At 32.2% G+C, this 17,219-nt stretch overlaps 1 long non-coding RNA gene across 1 annotated transcript; it reads left to right on the top strand.

The window, feature by feature from the left end:
• The first annotated feature begins 12,604 nt into the window (after nt 1–12,604).
• Nucleotides 12,605–13,187, top strand: LOC150034433 (uncharacterized). Its single transcript, XR_016531600.1, has 2 exons — nt 12,605–12,725; nt 12,809–13,187. It is a non-coding gene; the product is annotated as an uncharacterized LOC150034433 (long non-coding RNA).
• Nucleotides 13,188–17,219: the final 4,032 nt, after the last annotated feature.

Below are 17,219 nucleotides of genomic sequence, written 5' to 3'. Positions count from 1 at the left end.
TGTTAAAAAAAATTAGTGCAAATTTACCTTTACAGGTTTCCATTTTGGAGAAGATCGATGGTGTTGGAGATCGTGCTTGGCTTGCCATGTTTTAAATCCACTAAATAGTTTGAAAACATTAGTTAAACATAAATACTTCAATTAAGAGCTAAGAAAGTTCAATTACATTTACATATTTATAACTCCATGAAAATTCTCTTGAACCTTACTTCGAATAGAGTCCAAAACATTAACACAATTTTCTTGTAGATTGATTACAATCAATATCCAATGATAACTATAATAAGCAACAATTTTGAAATATTAGTACGCATATAATGCAAATTAAAAATAACTAAAGAACTTGTATTTACTTACCCTGTGTTATATTGAATAAATTAGCCAATTCTAGTTGGTTGGCTAAATTTCTGGATCAAATATCTTAAGACTTCACATGTGGAGACATTCTTGCTTGATCAATTATAAGAAACTTCTTCGTAATATCACGACCAAATTCATCCCAAAGATACCTAAACAAAGTAAAAGTTATTCTTTATACATGAAATAAAATATACATGAGTGAATCTAGATGAGTAATACTTAAGCAATGTATATCAAAATACACATGTAACTTATTTCAACCATATTACAATATTGGATCAGATCATCGCGGCCTAAATAAACAAATTTGTCTCTTCCAAATATATGCTCATTCAAATTGATATGGATCATGTCTACATCATCCATGTTATGCATGGCATGTCCATTCAAGAGTTTGATGGTACCATTGGTGTCCGTATATTTGAAGGAGTGGCGGAAGCTCTTAATTATTGAATGGTCCTACCATAACCAAAGTTACAAAAATTCAAAGTATAAAAAATATTAAATAACTAAACTCATATACTAAAAAAGAGGCATTCTTTTTTCTCATCAACCATAATTACAAATTCACGAGGCCATGTTACGAAGTTGCCCATTGCTTGATTTAATGACTCTATTTCTCCCTTCACAGGAATTGGTATTGGCAAATCTTTTCCCATGACAATGTCAATTAGTACTTTAATAGTTAAACATGACACATCATCATCAAATGTTGTGACTACTGCAAAAATATTATCTAGAGTTCCTATAGCCAAGTGGCATGGTGTCCCCTTAACAAATTTTAAAGAACTAATGTCATGCATGGTTAAGTACAATATGATTAAAATTTAAAAGTTACAACAAATAAATTACCTCCAAATATTCTGTAGGCATTTTCTCAGTATCTTCTTCTTCAGATGCACTAAATGCGACATTTCCAATAGATGATTTGGACTTATGAGATTGTTTGCTATGAGTTTTTTCTCTTGATACTTTACCATGCCGAACATTTTTTTCATTAGAGCTTTCTTCAATTTCTTGGCTCATTGTGAACTTTGGTTTTACTAATTTGAAATATTGGGAATGGGAAACAAAATCACCCACTCCTCTAACACGTCCCCAATGTTTAATGCTTTGGTCAAAACGTCTTCACCTTTATAGACTTTGGCCAATTTATCCTGTAAAACATATTACAATTTTCATACAATATCTATATCATCACAAGTTTCAAACATTATATATATGTCATCTTAAACTTTGCACAATATAAACTTACAATTCGATTGGCACATTCTTGAATGGCTTCATCAAAGTATTCATTATTTTTTCCTTTTCATGCTTCTTTCTATAAAGTCGCCCGATAAGGAAGATCACTCGATATATTCTACATGAACATACATATTTAATTTGCATAAACATATTAAAATAAAAGATTTAAATTGAAAAACTTACTAGTTCTTGGACAAGATTCGCATAACTCTAACGAGAAATGTGATGATTATATATACACATTTCGACATTCTTTCTTTTTGAAGACGAGTGATTTCTTGTACAACAAATCTAGTTGAAGTTACCTATCAAAACAATGATAATATTGACATTTATTTAGAATGACTTACATCCCATTCTTCACTCAATCGTTCATTAACAAACGATGTCCACTGATCTTGATCTATATAAGAATATTGTTGGGAAGAAAATTGCAAGACCGAGGGTTCATCTTTAAATGGAAGTATGAACTTTTGAGTCAATGTGGTCTTAAAAGTCCGAAACTTCCTAGATGCAGACATGATTATACCATGTTTGGACTTAGAGTCCACATCGAACAACATCTGCACAATGAAAAAAGTAGTAAACAATAAACTAATAAACTACTATGCACATGAATTAAAGTTTTAGAAAACATACCGCTACACAATTAAAAAGTTTATCTTTTAGATGGTTTGGAACTTTTTTTCTAAGAATTATACGTTATAGGTATTTGTTGTCGAACACAAACTCCTATATAACTTTGCATCTTCTTTGCACCCAATCCAATTGGTTGTCCATGTTCATTATAATCAATGGCCAACCGTTGCCCAGATGTTCTTATTTGTGTCAACTCAGACATAGTAGTTGGCCATGTGGAATACTTATTCTGCTATTTTTTTGTGGGATCATATTTCTATCATCCTCATTGTTACTTGCTGAATTTTCCATGTCAATCTGCAAAAAAAAAAAAAAGCATTACTCACATAAAAAACATATAATCTTAATATTTAAATACATATAACCATAGTAAATGACATACCATGTTTAATACATTATTTATCTACCCATCTACCCTCACAATCATTTCTAATGTATGTGCATGTTGTATCATCAATCTCAATAGATGTATCAACATTGGGCATTCTTTGCATGCCTCCATAACCACACTTTTATAGCGTATCTCCTATTTCATCTTCATAAAAATCATCTTCAATTGTTTGTTATGGAGATGTTAAAACAATTGACCAACCCGAATTTGCAGGGTCTTTTACATAGAAGACTTGTTTAGCTTGAGAGACTAAAATAAATGGGTCTGATTTATGTCCAATACAATTGAGGTCCACAATAGTAAACCCAAACTCGTCTATTTTGACTTCATTTCTATTCTCAACCCAATTATATTTGATTAAAATAAATGATAATCCAGGATAGTCAAGCTCCCATATTTCTTGTATTACACCATAAAAGGTCATATCTGACATGACAGGGCTTTTGTCCTTAGCACTAGAGACTTGTATTGTGGTAGTCGTTATACTAACTCCACTATTTTGAACCCTTCTAATATCATCGTAATTCTTTATGTGATAATAGTAACCATTGACCACATAACAAGAATATTTTGCCACAGTTGGACAAGGTCCATTAGCTATCCATCTTTAAAAAGGCGATATGAAATTTTTGGGAACTTCAAGAGCTAGTGCAACCTACGATATATTTTATAATAGTTCAGTAGTTAACATTTAATTATACATCAAATAGTAGGCTTCTAGAGATTAGCCGTGTGGACAACCACCGACTGAATATACGATTATGCTCTTCCATAAGACACTTTCTACCTTTACTTCTACCAGAATTGAGCTAAAAAATATCCATACGTTACCTATTATAAATGACAAAGTTAGTAGATCATTGAATAATCAAGTAACCTAAAATGAGAATAAGATGAAGATCTATATACTCGACGTAAGGAAGCACATCATTTACATTTTGAATGACATAAAGATGAGTTTGATCCAACTCATCCTTACTCTATCTGATAAAAAAAGCAGCAGACAATGCTCTAGCAATGTTTGAGTTCTCTTTCTTTGTTGATGAGTTTAGTTCAATAGAATTAACACCAGATACAAATTCAGAACAAAACTCTATAGTCTCTTCGACAATATAATTTTCTCCAACACATCCTTCAGGTCAATTTCTATTTCATACAAAAGTTTTCAACACTTTCATGTATCGTTCAAAAAGATACATCCACCACAAATAAATAGGTCCACAAAACTCAACTTCTCTTACGAGATGCACTACAAAGTGTATCGTTTTTGTGAAGAATGATGGTGAAAAATATTTCTCTAAAAGGCATAGAGTGACAACTATATCCTCTTGCATACCCTTTAACTGAGATGAATCGATCGCTTTGCAACATATAGCATTAAAGAAGAAGCATAGACGAGTAATTGCAAGTCTTACATGTTTGGGTAAAATATCATGAATGGCTACAGGTAATAATTGTTGCATAAGAACGTGATGGTCATGAAACTTAAGTCCGTAAAGTTTCAAATCTGTGAGCGACTCTAAATTTTGAATGTTCGATGAATAGCCTTCAGGTACTTTAATTTCTGATAGTATCTTAAAAAAGCTCAATTTCTCAGCTCGTGTTAATGTATAACATATGGAAGGTAAAAAGACTTTTCTATCTCCTACTTGAGGTCCTAATACTGATCTAATGTTCAATTCCACCAAATATAATCAAGTTTCTATTCTATCCTTCGTTTTACTAAGAATGTCAAGCAATGTGACAATAAGATTTGCACATACATTCTTTTGAATGTGCATCACGTCTAAATAATGCCACACGTCAAGATACTTCCAGTATTCTAACTCAAAAGGAATAAATTTTTTCTTCCAATAAGTTGAAGGGTTATCTCCACTGTTATCTTCCTTTATAGTTTTCTTACCAAATGAATATTGATACTTACTTGTTTCTGCAAAAATTTCTTCCCCACTTAATGGTTCTAGAGCAAATTCTAATTCTTGTGTGCCATTAAAAGCTTTCTGTTCTTTCCTATATGGACGATGGCATGGTAGAAACTTACGATGCCTAAGATATGCCATCTTCTTCACTTTTTGTAAATAAGTGGATGAAATTTTCTCTCTACAAATTGGACATGCATGATATCATTTAACCATACAACCACACAAGTTACCATACGCAGGAAAATCATTAATGGTCCATAATAAAATAGTTTTAAGCATGAAACGTTGTTCTTCATATGCATCGTAACATTCTACCCCATCTTTCCAAAGTTTTTTCTCAAATCATCTACTAATGGAGCTAAATAAACATCTATGTCATTTTCTGGTTGTTTAGGACCAAATATTAGTGCAATCAACATAAAAAAATTTTGCTTCATGCACAACCATGGAGGTAGATTGTACGTCACTAACATCACTGACCAACAACTATATCTACTACCATGATCACCATGTGGATTTACCCCATCTGTCGAAAGAGGAAGACAAAGATTTCTAGGTTTTAACCCAAACTCTGGCCACAAATTGTATATTTTTTTCCACAATAGGGCATCTTTGGGATGTTTTAATAAACCATCAGTTTCTTTTTTTTTTTTAGCATGTCACGTCAATAAACTTGATGTTTCTTTACTTCGAAACATTCTTTCAAATCTTGGAATTTGGGAGAAATACCACATAACTTTTGCTGGGATATTCTTAGCCCTTTCCTTTAAATTTTTATGAAGCTTCCATCTTGACGTACCACAAATGGAGCATACATTTGCATTAGAGAGTTATTTTCTAAACAAGCAACAATCGTTGTGTAGGATTGTAACAATTGCAGCGGAAGTACAAGGATCATTTAAGCACTCAAATTCACTAATTTTGGCATAATATAAAGCATGCTTCTACAGAAAAATGGGTTTCAAGACATACCTCTTGTAGAACTTCTTCAAAGCTCCTTCTCCAGTTGCAATCTTCTTCATATCTTGTTATAGACCACCTCAAGACCTTCCCCACTATTCTCTTGGTGCTCTAGATTGATTTGTGGGACTCAAAACAAGTTTGAATCAAGGGATGAAGGAAAAAAGCACACTGCAGCAACCTTGTTGAAGAACTATTCTTCAAACCGAATTTTCTCTCAAAATTCTGTAGATTGCATGCCCGATTTTCACTCCAATTTTCTCATTATATTGCAGATCAACATGCAAAGAGAAGAGCTACAAGAGTTGTAGCTCATGCTTGGAGAAGACAAGGCCAAGACAATGCAATATGTGTGAGCTACTTGGTGATGGATAATGGAAAAATACATTTTTCCATTTTGTGTTTTTGTTTTCCAATTTTTCCAATTTTATCTAAATAAAAATTTTGATTTAAAAAATCTATTTGATTTTAAAAATAAAAAATTAATTAATTTCATAAATTAATTATTAAATAAAACTTAATTAATTTAATATCAAATATTAAATTAATTTTAACACATATCCATCTTTATATATTTAAATCATATTTAAATATATAAATTCTCCTATTTCGGTTAATTCTAAAATTAAACATAATTATATCTCATATAATCACTAATTCCCTTAATTCTAATTTGAACGTTTCAAATTAACTTATCACGCTATTTTAAAGCTAGTCCGTTACGAGCTAGTAGGGGATCTCGTGGACGTACAGATCATGGGCTTCAATGATCAAAGATTAATTAGAAACTCATTAGACCAAATTAATCTCCATTCGTTAATTAATGGGTCACTCCACTAAAGCCCATAGTTGCACTCCCCTCACTGTAGATATATTATGTCCACATGATTTAACCATAATCAGCTAGTCGACCCAGGTTGTTCGTAATAACGGTTGGGTCAAATATTTATTTTACCCCCGAGATTATGTCTTATTCCTCAAGTCCCTACTGATCCTCTAATGAACAACTGGTTTGTGATCCAATCACCAAACCAAACTCTCTCAGCTCAGTGAGAGGGTGGGGCCCCTTGTTCAAGACCTAGATTCATTACTTGAGAGAATAACCTTTCTCCTACCCCTAAATCGGGTAGGCGTGAACTCCATCTTGGACCCTATGTCCCCAGCTATCTATTCGGTCTTACCCCTGAAATGGGAGTCTTATTGAGCAGGTGTTGTTGAGCCAACCCTCAACTATGCAAATCTAAGGGTAATCTTGAATAAATAGGAGTTCATAGTTAGCTCAGGATTAAGATCGAGTTACCTAGGTCATCTAGGTGAAATAGTCAATCTTAAATAGTAAACAGCATTATAAAGTAAGAGTGACTTATTTCTTGGTCCCGATCTTATGCAAACTCATTGCATAGGACGCCCCCACTCCTCATGTCATAACATGTACAAATTAGGATCACATCGTATGTAGCACTTTACAACTTTTTGCAACAACTACAGAGTAGGTCGCATCCAATGGTGTTACCAGAATAAGGTACCCAATCTCATTCATGTACCATAGATCATTTTGACTATTTACTCGAACATGATTCACTCTTATGTCTCCACATAAAGTTCAAGTACTCATACAATAGTCATGGTTTCTTAGTTTATTGGATTTAGACTTTCATATAATTTATGAGATCAATAACAAGTATATTGATAATAGAAAATGTTTATCATTTTACAAACTGCGAATTTTTAGTACATAAAACCCAACACGTTGCTACATGCATGAATCTTCTCGTACTTCATTCCAAGAGTACCTAACATCTTTTTTGCTTCATAAGTAGAAGTTGGAATTTCATTAGGACTAGGTAATATGTCATGAATTAATTCCAACAACTCAGTGAAACTCTTATTGCTCCATCCAAATTTAGCTTTCAAATTATATAACTTTACCAATGTAGATATTTTGGAAAAAGTTTTACAATTTGGATACAATGGTTTCTTTGTATCATCTAATAATTCTTCAAAATTATCAGATTTTCATTAAGATAGTTGTATGTAGCCTCAAACATACCAATTGTGTCATCAATATCAACACCATCCTCATCAACTTTGTCTCTTTCACTAATAGACACATTTTCATTGTTTCACTTAATCGGTAATGATTCACCATGAAAAATCTATGTCTGATAATTTGATATGTACCATTAAAAAATAAGTGATCTCTTATTGTGTTCACATTTAGAGTCTTTGTATTCACATGCTTCAAACATGAACAACTCATGATATTCGATATATTTGAATGTTGTAGACTATTTTTAATAAACATCTCAACCCCTAAACCATATTCAGCTGATATTCTATTCATTTTCATCCATGAATTATCCATGATTGTAAAATATGCAACTTAATATACAAAAAAAATAAATAATAACAAAGGAAAATTATGTAACCGTAAGCTTGTAAATTTAACCATAATCAATAATAAGACCTAAAACCAAATTGGTTCTGATATACACTTGAATCACACCAAGCAAGACTATCAACCAAGTACATGTTTTTGAACTAATTTCATTCAAACATTAACAAATTTCAAGAAGCTTAATCATTGGAACAAACCATAAAATTAATGAAATAACATTTGAACCATACCAATCAAGCTTAATCAACCAAGTAAGACTAAATTAGTTTATATATAATTGAAAGAAAAGGATTTTGATATACACTTAAACTACACCAAGTAAGACTACCAACCAATTATATATCCTTTAACTAATTTAATTCCAACATTTCAAAATTTCAAGAAGTTTAATCATTGGAACAAAACATAAAATTAATGAAATAACACTTGAACCACACCAATCAAACTTAATCAACCAAGTAAGACCAAAGTAATTTATATATAATTGAAAGAAAATGATTTTGATATACACTTGAACCACACCAAACAAGACTATCAACCAAGTACATATTTTTTAACTAATTTCATTCCAACATCGACAAATTTCAAGAAGCTTTATCATTGGAACAAAACATACAATTAATGAAATAACACTTGAACTACACCAATCAAACTTAATCAACCAAGTAAGACCAAATTAGTTTATATATAATTGAAAGAAAAGGATTTTGATATACACTTAAACTACACCAAGCAAGACTACCAACCAAATATATATTCTTCAACTAATTTAATTTCAACATTTCAAAATTTCAATAAACTTAATCATTAAAATAAAAATAAAATGAATAAAATAACTTTAAATTACTAAATTGAAAATTCATATAAAAATAAAATTTTATCTTTCCAAGCAAACAATTTAAACAACCCACAAACTTGAAGAGATCCAAACCGAAGCTCGAAGATTGGAACGTCGGCGAGCACCAGACCTTGCGAACAAAGTTGAGACGACAGATCTAACAAAATTACAACACCGACGAGCGGATTGGAGGACCCACGAGTAGATCGGGTAAATAGACGACCGGATCAGAAAAACTCACAACTAAATCTACAAATCCACACCGGTGACCCATCTCTACGACCGAAACTAGTTGGACGAATGGTGAGCTAACCCACCAAAAGAACAACCACGACGAACAACCACCAGAAAACCAACTGGAGAACACTCGGAGAACAAAGCCAACCACGACGAACAACCACCGAAAAAACACGTAAATAACAAAGGAGAACACTCACACGCCGGCGAAGAACACTTACGTGCCGACGAAAACCAACCGTAAAATAATCGAAGAACACCCACGACGATGACCCACCACTGGATGAACCCCACGACGACAGAGATCCAAGCAACACCGGTGACGACGACGATCGAAAGTGATGTGCACACCAAACTAAGGAGAGAAGAGAGGGTATGGTAAGAGAGGGTTTGGTAAGAGAGGATTTGGTAAGAAAGAAGTGAAAGGAGAGAGAGGATTTGATATGAAATGGAGAAGATATTTGTTTAATAAAGTTAAAACAAAAAAAAAAGAGGTCTTTAATTTCGGTTTTAAACCGACATTGTAACCCATCTTCAATGTTGGTTTAAAATCGACATTAAAGATCCATTTTTTAAAAAAAAAAAAAAACCGATATTATACATCCAATTTCACTTTTTTCAACCGACATTAAAACCCAAAATTCTTGTAGTGGTGCTTTTCTGAAACCCAATACTCATAATGTAGTCATTGAATCTTCTGTACTAGCATCTAGGAGACTGCTTAAGACCATAGATGGACTTATTTAAAAGACAGTAGAGGTCTTCTTTTTTCCTTTTCTTCAAAACCCTTTGGCTGAACCATGTAAATGACCTCATCTAAGTGGCCAGTAGGAAGCTGTTTTTACATCTAGTTGGTCTAATTCAAGGTTGTGTTGAGCAACTAAGAATAACAAGAGTCTGATTGAGGTTTACTTTACTACAGGTGAAAAAATCTTAGAGTAGTCAATGCCTTCCCTCTGTGTGAATCCTATAGCTACTAATCTTGCCTTATATCTAGGCTTTTCTTCTTTAGAAGTGTCCCCCTTCAGTTTATAGATCCATTTAGATGTTATAGGCTTGCATCCTTTAGGAAGAGGAGCTAGGGTCCAAGTGTTATTAACACTTAGTGATTGCATTTCTTCACATATAGCTTCAATCCAATTTCTAGCATCAGGGCAGCTTACTGCCTTTTCAAAGTTAACTAGTTCTTGGTCATTTGGAGCTATAGTTGCATTTAAAACTAGGTTCATATAGTTTGTTTCAGTATACTTAGCTAGAGGAACAATCACCCTTCTTTATCTGTTCCTTGCTAATGAGTATTGACTTAAATCAGGTTGAGCTTTAGTATGTTCTATCAGCTGTCCTGTAGTTTCCTTTTCCTCTTCTGAATCATTAGGAGGATCATGACTAGTGGACTTATCTTTAGAAGCCTCCACCTCAATTCTAGTGGTAGGACTCTGAGGTATCTCAACTGTAGTCTTCTTTTTCTGCATGAACATTTCCTTTTCTCTAAAAGTGTCATCCCAACTGATCACAAATCTTTTCTCAACAGAATTCTACATTTTAAAGCCCTTTACACCTTCAGTGAACCCTATAAACATACATTTCACAACCCTAGACTTACGTTTTCCTTGATTTTGATGTATGTAACCAACACATCTAAATACCCTTAGGTTGCTAGGTTAAGAGGATGTTTGGACCATTTTTCTTCAGGGGTTAAAAAGTTTAGGGATGTATATGGGCACCTATTTAAGGTGTACACTGTAGAGCTTGCAGCTTCAGCCTAGTACTTTTCACTGAGAGTAAACATCTGACCCTTTTCCATAATAGTCCTATTAAGCCTCTCTGCTACCCCATTCTATTGGGATGTATATCTGATTGTCCTGTGCCTAGTTATGCCTGATTCTTTACAAAATTTATTGAATTCTTCACTACAAAATTTCAGCCCATTATTTTTTCTTAGGTATTTAATTTCCTTAGAGGTTTGCTTCTCAATCATGAGTTTCCATTCTTTAAATTTTTCAAAATTTTGGTCTTTTGATTTAAGAAAACCCAACTTTTCCTTGAGAAGTCATCTATAAAGGAAAGTAAGTACCTCGAGCCATGTAGTCAAAAATTTCCTTTGTTGAATGTTGTGCTTTGGTAAAGCTATGTTTAGTTGCTTTCCCCAAAACACAATGTTCACAAAAGGTTAGCTTGTCTGAAATTCCCTTGGGTAGAAGTTCCTGTTTAGACAAAACTTCCATCCCTTTAGCACTTATGTGAGACAGCCTTTTGTGCCATATGTCAGCTTCTGTCATATCATTTGGTGTGACAACATATGCCCCTATCATCATCTCAACACCTCTAACCACAAACAAGTCATTAACTTTCTCCCCAACAAGGATCACCTTTGAGTCTTTTAGAATCTCAAGAGTTCCACCCTTACCCCCACTGCATCAACATTCCTAAGGAGATTAAGTTTCTCTTTAGAAGGAAACATATCTCACATTTCTGAGTAGTTTGATAGTTCCATCCTTGAGTTTCATAGAGACAGATCCAATGCCTTCAATTTTACAGCCTTTGTTGTTCTCTATGTAAACCATTTCTCCATCAATCTCTTTGTAGGTGTTAAACCAGGGTCTCATAGGTGTCATGTGGTAGGTACATCCTGAATCCAAGACCCAATCATGTTTCCAAGAGGGTTAAAATAATTGGCCTTGTCAAGTGTTGAGGCTAGTGCATGAGAGTAGATGTAGGAGCCTTCTACTACAGAGGCTTCTAGTTGCTTGCCTTTGGGCTCTTTTTCTTTCTAAGAATGAAGCAGTCTTTGATCAAATTTCTTTTTGTAATATTTGCATTTAACTTTCTATTTTGGCTTGTTTTCTTTTGTATGTTGTTGTTTTCTATCCTTTGACTGATTTGGTTTGATGTTTCACTTCACAAACAACCCTTCACCACTTGGTTGTTCCTTTTTAACTATTTGCAGCTCAAGTTCCCTTGTTCTTAGAGCAGATATAATTGCATCAATAGACTTCAATGCATTTTTTATTTTCCTATAGGACTCTGGTAAGAAATTTAGAAGCACATATGTCTCATTCTCATCTCCTATTTTCTCCCCTAGATTCTTAAATTCAGCAACAATTCTTTTGAACTCATCTAGATTATCAAAAAGTGATTTTGATGAATCCATTTTAAAGGTGAAAATCTCTCCCTAAAGTACATTTTATTAGGAAGATCTTTAGTAGCATATAAGTCTTCCAATTTTGTCCAAATCCTATAGGTTGTCTCTTGATAAAGGACTTGCCTTAAAATCACTTAGGTTTAGGACTAACGTACCATAGGCTGCTAGCTCCCAATCTTCCTTTTCTTGAGTTGTCACAGTGTTTAGGAGAGTGGATGGATCAAGAAGGGCCTTGTGAGCCTTCTACTGATCTAGGATGGCTTTAATTTTGGCCTTTCAAAGACAAAAGTCTCTTATTCCATCAAATTTCTCCACCTCAAATCTTGTTACTGCCATTTGTGTATGAATCTTGAATCTTGATTCTCCAAGAATTGAAATCTTTATGTGTCTTTTGCTTTGATACCAATTTGTTGGGCCAACTTATTGAATTCTAGGCCCAAGTAGAGATGAAGGTTGATCCAATTCAATGTGGTAGGTGAAAGGAAAGGCTTTGGGAGATCCACGAACCTCAGCTTAGAGATCAACACGTGGAAAAGACCACTAACATAGATCTGATGGTATTCTGATGAGCTAATGGAAATCTGCTTCAGGTAAACAAAACTTTCTTTCTCTCTCTAACCCACGATACTGAAACCCTCTCAACTCTCTCTAACCCTATTTTGTTCTTGGCAAGATTTGGAGATAATGAAGAAGTAATTCAAGCATGCAATGGAGTAAAGATGAAGAGAAAGAATAAATCTATACAATGATATGTGTGGTTCGGCAAGGTGGTGCCTAAATCCACGGAAAGGGAGTTCAATCTTTATTGAAGACTACTAGAAAGATAAATATTTTTCTTTTCTTATAGATCTTGTACAAACTGAAAATGATTGTAAGTAATTTGAATGTAACTCATATATATAGGTTTACATTTCTGTTACAAGATTGTTAAGCAGACTGATTGAAGAGGAAAAATATAGTCGTTGAGATTATATCTTCAATTATCCGATTGTAGCACCTTGACTACCGTATTAAATTGAATTTTAATCAACTTTAAGAAATGATTAAAAGCATTAACAGTATTCCTCTTTTGTTTGAGTGGATATATTCATGTATATATGTTGAAATCGTCAACAAACAGAACATAATAGCGATATCCATTGGTAAAAGAAACTGGAGTTGGTCCCATAAATCAGTGTGAATAAGATCAAAATGATTTGAGGCTGTACTTGTAGAGTTAGAAAACGGCAATGCATGAGTTTTACCAAGTTGACAAGAATCACAAAAAGCAACTTCTTCATTAGATTTGGCTTTCAAAATACAATCGGTAATTAACCTATGTAAAACTTTGGACGAATGATGACCATCGTCAGTGCCACACAGGCCTTGATTCTACAACATTGACACTTATTCCCACATCAGAAAATTAATGCTTCAAATGCATTTTATTCAACGACAATGATTTGCCATATCTCCCTATACTTGAAACATCAACTGCACGAACCTTCAAATTGATAAAGTTGATCTTTAAGTGTTCTTCACAACATTGTTCTACCCGTATCCTTGTCTTTTACATGACAACAACCATCGTGAAATTCAATAGGTAGATATCTAGATCATTGAAATCTGTTCGTCTACTTTAGCTATAGAAAGGATATAATTTATAAATGATTTTTTTATTGTAAAAAAAAAAGTATATTTGTAGCACTGTGGTCGGTATTCTAATTTTCTAACTCGTCATCAACTTGATTTGATTTTATCTTTGATTGACATCAATTTGATTTTTTTAAAAGATTATCCTTTGCTTATTTATTTATAAGATTATGTATACAAAGAAGTGTGTTGAATGTATTAAAAACTTTGTTATTTTTGCCACGTATTTCAATTAATTGTTTGGGAATTTCTGATCTCTTTTTAGGTACTATAAGTTTTTTATTTAGGGAATATGAGTTTAAATCTTTGAGGCTTTATCTCCCAAAAAAAAATAAAATAAAATAAAATCTCATATATCAATATACACGAAAATTAAAGCGAGAAGAGTTATTTATAAAGAACCATTGAAACCCTTTTCTGATCGACGAAAAATGACAAAAAATGACCAATGCTACCCCTTTAAAAAATACCAAGTTGCAAGAACAAAACACCTTGGAAATCTATTTTTACTGAAAATTGGTTGACTTGAATATCGATCATTCTTAGTTAATTAAATTGACAAACGATGACTCTAACTTAATTGTTTTCATGATATGCTTTCAATTAACAGGTTTCTTGTTTTTTATTTATTTTATTTTTTTGGGTGCAGAAGGTTTTCTTTTATTGTGGGATTAATGTTTTGGCTTCATCACGTGCTTTCCATTAATCATGGTGGGTTTTCTGTTTTCTTTTGAGTGCTACAGGTTTTTATTTCATTTTATTTTTATTTAGGGATTATGAGTTCAATTTTTTGGGTATATATCAACAAAACAATCTCTGAACTCTTTTATTTATTTATTTTGGGTGCTATAGACTATTTTATTTTGTTATTAGGAGTTTGGATCTTTGGAATTTTATCACTAGAACAATTTCTTATCAAGATTCATAGAAATTAAAACGATAATGAGCTCTTTAGAATTGGCCCATGGTACCAATTTAAAACTGACGAAAAATGACAAATATTATCCCTTAAAAGATGACAGTTGCCAAAGCAAAAAAGAAAACGAAAAAAAAAAATATTTGAATTGTATCTTCACTACAAACAATTAGCTCAATTTCATAAAATGTGAACATCCCTCTGCATAATTAGCAATACGAGTATATTAGAAACCACGAAGTATGTGATTCGAATCCACCTATCCAATTATACTAAAAAAGGGAAAGTTGTTTTTTTAATCTCTAAGTTTTTCTGTATCAGGTGTATTTGATCTCTAAGTTTTGAAAATAAAACCTTTTAGTCTCTGAGTTTAAGAATGAATTCAAAAGGTCCCTCTCTTCTAATATAGCGTTAAAGGAAAACAGAAAAATGATTTGGCATCAAGGGCTTGCTGACTAGGATTTTCTTAAAGAAAAAAATCAATAACATTAAGATGAAACAATATAGACCTAAAATTATTGAACCCAAGTTGATAATTATTTGTTGGCAAATCGCAAATCGTTATTTCTTCTTCAACTCTTTTCAATCTTCTCGGGTTTTCTATTCTTTTGTAGGATGGCCACAGTTGGCCGGTTGGAATCGGAGCACTTGGTGGACCAGATTTTAAGCATTGTCTCTGTTTTTAGGTGAGATTGGAGAATCAAGCGAAAAGTTAGTGGGTTTAAAAATTGAAGAATTTCTCGTGTCATTAAATTAAGTCTAGACATTACTTCGACTTTCAAATGTCTTCTATTATCTACTTTTTATCAATTATTTAAAAAACTGAACCAAATTTTGAAGAAAAAAAAAAAAAAAGTAACTTTCAAACATTTGTTTTTGTTCTTAAAAATTAGCTCATAATTTAACTACTATATTTAAAGATGCAAATCATGATAAAAAATGGGAAGGAAGTAAACTTAATTTTCAAAAAACCAAAATGAAAAGATTACCGTACAAGACCTCAATTAAGTCCTAAGAATTGCAGAAGAATTGAAAAATGGAGGCTTTGTTGTTTTTGAAAAATTGTAGAAATTTGACAGAATGTGATATTGAAAATTTGCAGAAAATTTTAAAATAAAATATAGTCCACCAGTGCAGAAAAATTGCAAAATTGCTTTTTTTTTTTTTTTTTTTTCAAGAAGTCCACCAAGTGAGAAAAATTGCAGGAAAAAATTTCAAAAGATTTTCAGGGTGAAAATACAGTCCACCATGAAAATGCTTAAAATGCACCGTCAATCCCATCAAGTGTTCAGTTCATTCGCCCTAGTTCACTTTTAGGGCTAAAGGAATCAATATTTATAATACATTTTTAATTGATTTTTCAAGTCCAAAAACAATTAATATGTCATCACGTAAGCACATAACTTAAAAGTTAAGTTAGGAAGTATTTACAACTATTTTACAGACGCGAAGGACTAAGTGCAATTTTAAAATTTCAAGTGTCAAATAAATATAAAATCTAAACTTCAAGAACCAAAAGTACATTTTGCCCTTTCTTTTTAATTTTTGAAAATTACATTTGTTTTCGTCCTTAATTTTTAATATTTTTTAGGTAAACATTTGAATTACTAACCAATTTTTTAAAACAAACCAAATTTTTAAAAACTATTCTTAAACAAAATGGTTTTGATTTTGAACCAACACTTAAAATATAGGCAACAAGACACTAAAAAACTAATAAATGGAAGTGATGTTTATTGATCTAATTTATAAAAATAGAAAACAAAAAACCAATACCCCATTTAGTAACCATTTGATTTTTTTCTTTTTATTTTTTAAAATCAAGTTGATAGACACTACTTTCACCTCCAAATTTCTTTATTTGTTATCTACTTTTTACTAATGGTTTAAAAAACCAAATAAAAATTTGAAAACTAAAAGTAACTTTCAAAAACTTGTTTTTGTATTTGAAATTTGACTAAGAATTCAACAATTATACTTAAGAAATATGCAGATCATTATAAGAAATGAGAAGAAAAATAGACCTAAATTTAAAAAAAAACCAAAAACCAAAAAACAAAATGATTACTTAAGGCTTAATTTTTATTTTTAAAAATCTAGGTTACTAACACATACGAGTCTATTGAGTTTCATCACTTCAACCAAGATTTAAATTAATACCATTATTAATTTGGAGTTTTAATTGCTACACTCACAAAAATTTAGGAGTACAAATTGATATTCACCCAATATAAACTTTTCCAATGATACAATTTTTATAAAATTCACATTTACAACTATAACACCTGCAAACTCCACTACGTACTTTAATTTGAGTAACACCATCGAAATTTATAAGCTTCTAAAGAAGAGTATGATTTCATCTATTTACTCACACGAAAGTATACCAGTGGCAACTGCTAACTGCCCCCAAAATACAGAAATTTTTGGCATTCTATTACAGACAGATTAATATGAAGAAACTTGGTTAAAAACAAGAAATACGATCACCTATTAGCCTATTAAATTCAAAATTAGACCAACGCCATAGATGATA

Source organism: Benincasa hispida, chromosome 8 (assembly GCF_027475165.1).
Source record: "Benincasa hispida cultivar pf3 chromosome 8, pf3_genome.v1.1, whole genome shotgun sequence".
NCBI classification, from domain to species: domain Eukaryota; kingdom Viridiplantae; phylum Streptophyta; class Magnoliopsida; order Cucurbitales; family Cucurbitaceae; genus Benincasa; species Benincasa hispida.
Note: the sequence above shows the minus strand (reverse complement) of the source record. Positions and strands in the feature narration are given on the sequence as shown.